This window comes from Ochotona princeps, chromosome 18 (assembly GCF_030435755.1).
Source record: "Ochotona princeps isolate mOchPri1 chromosome 18, mOchPri1.hap1, whole genome shotgun sequence".
Lineage (NCBI taxonomy): Eukaryota > Metazoa > Chordata > Mammalia > Lagomorpha > Ochotonidae > Ochotona > Ochotona princeps.
The window spans coordinates 52,688,491-52,694,364 of NC_080849.1; the positions used below are offsets into that span (position 1 = coordinate 52,688,491).

At 47.2% G+C, this 5,874-nt stretch overlaps 1 pseudogene; it reads right to left on the reverse strand.

The window, feature by feature from the left end:
* Positions 1-1,313: 1,313 nt before the first annotated feature.
* Positions 1,314-2,182, reverse strand: LOC101535340 (transcription factor SOX-2-like; annotated as a pseudogene).
* Positions 2,183-5,874: the final 3,692 nt, after the last annotated feature.

Genomic DNA, 5,874 nt, shown 5'->3' on the forward strand with positions numbered 1-5,874 from the left:
CTGAGGGGTGCACTGACCTAGGCAGCTGAGACGATGTGGCCCTGGAGCAGATGGAGTGCATGCTCAGCGCCAGGAATGCTGTCTGAACAGCCCGTGGTAGGGGGCAATGGTGAGGTTGGGTTAGAGGTGTGTGGAGCATCAGTTGAGCCCACCTGACCCTGGAGTGGCTTGCAGGCAAGCTGGGAACATGGGATAGGGTGAAGGGGGTGCAGGATTGTCAGCAGAGTGGACATACAGCAGGCTGGGGGCACAGGGGATGCCAGCTGAACTGGCCAGTCCTTGCAGCAGTGGTCTATGAGCTTCTTGGCAAGGCAAGGCCCACATGCTGTTTGGTTGATTAGCAGCCTGTTGAGAGTGCCGAGCAGCTGGTAGTGTCCTCCTGGTTCTACAGCAGCAAGTGGAGTAGTGGAGCAGGTATGTTGGTTTCTTGGACTGAGTGGGCCTGGGCCTGGAGCAGCGAGAAGCCTAGAGGTGCAGAGGTCATCAACCTAGCCTTGGGATCCTGCACCCTCATGGGAAACTGGGAAGAGCTCCTGGACTCTGGCTTCAGATTGGCTCAGCTCCAGCCATTGTGTTCTCTTGCGGAGTGAATCATCTGATGGAAGATCTTCCTCTCTGTCTCTGCTCCTCTCTGCATATCCGCCTTTCAATTTAACAAACAAACAAAAAAAAGTTGTGTGCAGTTTTCTTTTCCTTCAGATCTATACAAGGTCCACCACCCCTCTGGCCCTCCCAGCCACCTACGCCCCGTTTTTTTCTCTGCACAAAAATTGTCCCCCCAAAAAGAAGTCCAGCATCTCTACATCTTTTTTTTTTTAAAGACTTATTTTATTTTTATTACAAAGTCAAACGTACTGAGAGGAGGAGAGATAGAGAGGAAGTGGAGCTGCCAGGATTAGAACCAGCGGCCATATTGGATCAAGGCAAGGACCTTAGCCACTAGGCCACGCTGCTGAGCACACTCTCTACATGTTTTATAAGGTTCTTTCATCACCAGTGCAGGTTTTGCGTTGAGCGTAGAAGGGATTGGTGGTCTCCTCTGAAGCCATCATTTGCTGTGAGTAATGAAATGTTCTTTGTCAGCATACCAGGATTTGTGTTGCATGCGCTTGTTTTTTTTTTTTTTTTTTTTTTTTTTTTGTTTGTCATGCTTCTTTCTCATTCTACTTTTGCACCCTCCCATTTCCCGGGTTTTTGTTTGTTTTCTTTTCCTCTGAAAATGTCTTTCTTCCTACTCCCCACTCCAGTATCACTCCCCAACTTCCCCCTCCCGCCCCCAGTCTTTCTCCAGTCTGTTCTGCGGAGGTCTCTTCTCACATGTGCAAGAGGGGCAGTGTGCCGTTAATGACCGTGCCTGGCACAGGGCTGCTCTGGTAGTGCTGGACATGTGCAGTCTGTTGGGGGTGGCGGGCCCGGCACCTTGGCACCCTGGAGGTACACGCTGAGAGTGTTCTGGAGGTCCTGGCCTGGCAGGGCTCCCTGGAGTGAGAGGAAGAGGTAACCACGGAGGGGCTGGAGCTGGCCTTGGACTTGACAACCTAGTCCAAGGAGCCTAGCGCCATGCTGGGATGCCCTGCTGTGAGTAGGACATGCTGTAGGTGGGAGAGCCGTTCATGTAGGTCTGCGAGCTGGTCATGGAGTTGTACTGCAGCTCGCTCATGTCCTAGTGGTGCATTGCTGCATCTGAGCCACGCCATGCACATTGAGGCCCAGGTGCTGCGGGCAGCCCAGATGGTTGTGCATCATGCTGTAGCTGTGGTTGCTCTGCTGTTCACAAGTGCCTAGCTGTCCAGGCACTGGTTCATGCCTGCGCCCAGGCCTGCACCCACCTCGACCTCGCTGGACATGCTGTTGCTGCCGGGAGCCAGCAGCCCAACTGGCTGCGTGTACTTATCCTTCTTCATGAGAGTCTTGTTTTCGGCCAGGGTCGATGTTTATAATCCAGGTGCTTCTTCTTGTGCAGCACCCACAGCTGCTTGGCCTTGGCGATGAACAGCAGCTTCGCCATCTCCAACTGTTTCCACTCAGGGCCCAGGCGTTTGCTGATATCAGAGTTGTGTATCTTGGGGTTCTCCTGGGCCATCTTGTGACGCTGCCCACGGGACCACACCATGAAGGCATTCATGGGCCTTTTGGTTGCCACGGACCGCTGCTGCCGTGGCGTTGCCATTGCCGCCGCCATCCCCCCGAATTCGGTTGTGGTTCTAGCGGTTTGAGCTCCATCTCCATCTGTTGTATATGTGGGCGCTGTGCTCGGGCCAGGCCCACTGGAGGCCGAAGACCCTCAGCGCGGTGGGGAACTGGTGTGGGGGGGGTCCGGTGGGGGGCGCAGGAGGAGGTGGAGGTGGACGAGGCGAGCAGGGGTGATTGGGGATCGCGGGGGTTCGGAGAGGAGACCAGGTGGACGAGAGCAATTTGGGGAGGGGAGGAATGAAGGGGACAGAGGTGGCAGTGAGATAGAAAGAGAGAGAGAAGTGAACTGGAATCGGGATAAAAAAGCAGGCCGATGCCGCCACTGACTGCAAATATTGTTGTTGTTGTTCTTGTTGTTGTTATTATTATTATTATTGTGATTTTTGGTGGGGGGAGTCTTAAGCCCCAGACCAAACTTCTTTCTGCCTTTCTTTCTCTCTGCTTCTTGTTCCCTCAGCCCTTAAAGAGGCAGCAAAATACTTCCCCCCTTTTGCAAACACTCTCTTCTCTGCCTTTACAACTCATGATACCTTTTTGAACAAGTTAATAGACAACCACTGGTCCTTCTTCCCATCCAGCTCCCTGCTTGTGGCCTGGGAAAGCCTTGGGATCCTGTACCCCTGTGGCAGACCGGGAGGAAGTTCCTGGCTACTGGCTCTGCATTGGCACAGCACCAGCCGTTGCGGTCACTTGGGGAATGAATCATTGGTTGGAAGATCTTCCTCTCTGTCTCTCCTCCTTTCTGTATACCTGACTTTGTAATAAAATAAACTAAGTCTTAAAAAAAAGAGTTGTACTTAATCAGGCACAAACATTGTTCTTAGGGCACAAGAGGCTAGGAATTCTTAAGTTTACATTTAGAAAATCTCACTGGTCGGCAAAGGGTGTACGCATGTTTGAGATGATGGAAAATTATTAGATAGGGTAAGGAACAGAGAGCAGATTACAGAAAAAGGGCCAGGAAAGCAACAGGGAGGTACTTGGAGAACCTCTGGACACAGGAAAGAGGTGACAACAACTGAACAATGTTTAGGGAACAGTAAACCCAGCAGCCACTGGTGAGCTGTAACCCGGACTCCAAAAACAGCCAGGGATCCAGAGGCAGCCACAGATCAGCCCTTGCAGCAGCCAGGTGGGAGCTTGGGTTCACATGGGGAACTCGGGAGGTGAAGACAGGCTGGGACTGGCCAATCGTGCCAAATACTTTGGCTGTGAGGAGAAAGGCACCCTCCTTCACTGCTGGTGGGAGTGTAGGCTAATACAACCACTGTGGAAATCAGTATGGAGAGTGCTTGGAGAATTGCAAATAAGTCTGCCATATGACCCAGCTATCCTGCTGCTAGGAATATACCCAATGGAAATGAAATCTGCATGTGAGAAGGGGATCTGTAATCCTATTTACCGTAGCACAAGCTACAATAGCAGACATGGAAACAATCTAGATGTGCGTCCAAAGAAGAGTGGTTAAAGAAACTGGGCTACATCTAATCCATGGAATATTATTCAGCTATTAAGAACAATGAAATTATACTACTTACAAATAATTGGTCCCAGCTAGAGACCATTATCCTCAGTAAAATGAGTCAGTCACAAAAGAACAAATACCGTATGTTCTCTGTTCTATAAGGAAACCTATGTGGAATGTGTAACTTCAATAATCCAAAAGACACTGTTTTTATTTTGTTTTGCTTTGTTTTGGCTGCATCCCATGTGTTTTGAAGATTTTATTCCAGCTTTATTTATTCCAAATATTCTCTCTCTCTCTCTCTCTTTTTAAGATTTACTTGTCTTTATTGCAAAATCGGATATACAGAGAGGAGGAAAGACAGAGAGGAAGAGTTTCCATCCAATGATTCACTCCCCAAGTGATGCTGTACCAATCCGGAGCCAGGAGCCAGGAACTTCCTCCAGGTCTACTCCACTGGTGCAGGGTTCCAAGCATTTGTGCCATCCTCGACTGCTTTCCCAGGCCACAAGCAGGGAGCTGGATGGGAAGTGGAGTGGCTGGGATTAGAACTGGCACTTACATGGGAGCCCAGCAAAAATACTCTCTTTTCTCTTGTCAAATTCATTGCTGGCTCATGGATTATACGGTGGCATCTCTTTTCCCAAAAGACTTTTGTATCTCCTTCTTGTCACCCATGTGCTGGTTACTCAGTGGCATGTTTTTTCATGGAGCTGTATTTTGTTGTTGTTGTTGAGGCTGTTGTTGTAGTTCATGCCAATTGTTGACCTTGTTTCATGGTTTCTCTATTATGGAAATGTGTAGCGATAGAGTACTGGGGTCTACCATATCCAGATGTGCGAATATAATGCAACATTTATCCCTGCATCCAGATGAAAGATGTATTCCCAATGAAACTGTTGGACAAGTGTAGACAATGGGATGCTAGACTGTCTGCATTTGTCTGTTTCAACAATGTTGGTGTACACTTAAATAAGAGACTGACAGAATTATAATTCTTTAGGAAGGATTATAACACTGTAGTAAAATGGGGAAAATCTGTTGGGGGTGGGACTTTGGGGAAAATCCCAGTTTATTGTAACACACAATTCAAATATTCAATATTAAATAAATAAATAAATAAATAAATAAATGTATATATATGTATATAAAAGAAAAAAAGAACTGAAATACTTGATATGCTTTTAATACATTATGATAATCCACAATGGCTCAGGAGAGCAGAGAAATCTTCCATCTTCTTAGAATGTGTGAGGAAGAAGTTAAGTATAATCAATCAAGATTGTAACAGGTAATTTATAGACTCCAGACTCGAATCTGCCTTTGACATTAGCAAAAAGTATAAAGACATACAGTGGGATCCAAGAGCAATCCTCACAGCCTCTTAGCAGGATGTCATATGCACAGAGCAGGAGGGGTCTCCAGAGTGGAACAGGAGGAGAGGAGGAGGCCTGTATCCTAACCCAAGACTCCTGGTACGTCACCAGAAAATATCAATGTGGGCACCAAGGTCTATATCCCAACTGGGAAAGAGATCACAGGAAGTTGGGGTGCCCTCATAGGCCAAGAACTCTGAGGTCAACTATTCCCTATGAGATTTCCCACACTGGATGGAAAAAGACCAGATCCTTCCTCACAGGATATAACGTCAGTGAAACAACAGCCAGGAGCCCTGAGCAGTCCTCAGAAACAGAAGAACAGTAAACTTCCATCGGAACTCAGGAGAGGATCTTTCTCTGGTCCTTACATAGTTCCTACTATGGCTCCCCACCCTCAATTGCAATGACCATCAGGGTTGCTCTGAAATCCTCCCCCCCCCGCAAAAAAAAATTAGATCAGGTAGACAGAGACAGACCAATAAGGAAAGCTTAAAACAGTTAGGAAAAAGTTTGCCTGGAGTTCCATATACCTTACTAGGTAGAACACAAAGATCAGTTACTCCTCACTAAGGTATTGAAGGTTTCTCTGCACACCCCTCCTAAAATTGTTCTGCTGATCAATAGTTAACATATGGCTTACGAAAGTTATAAGCCTGTTTGGGCTATCCTAAAATTTGTGAAGTTCAGTAAAAATCACACTTGAATAGTATAAAGCTACTAAATATAAAAATGAAAATAAATAAGAGACAGCTGAATCATACCATACAATCATTTTAAGGCTTTTAGCAACTGATTGTGTATGTACTAAAACTGAGATGTCAATGAAGTAGTTACAGA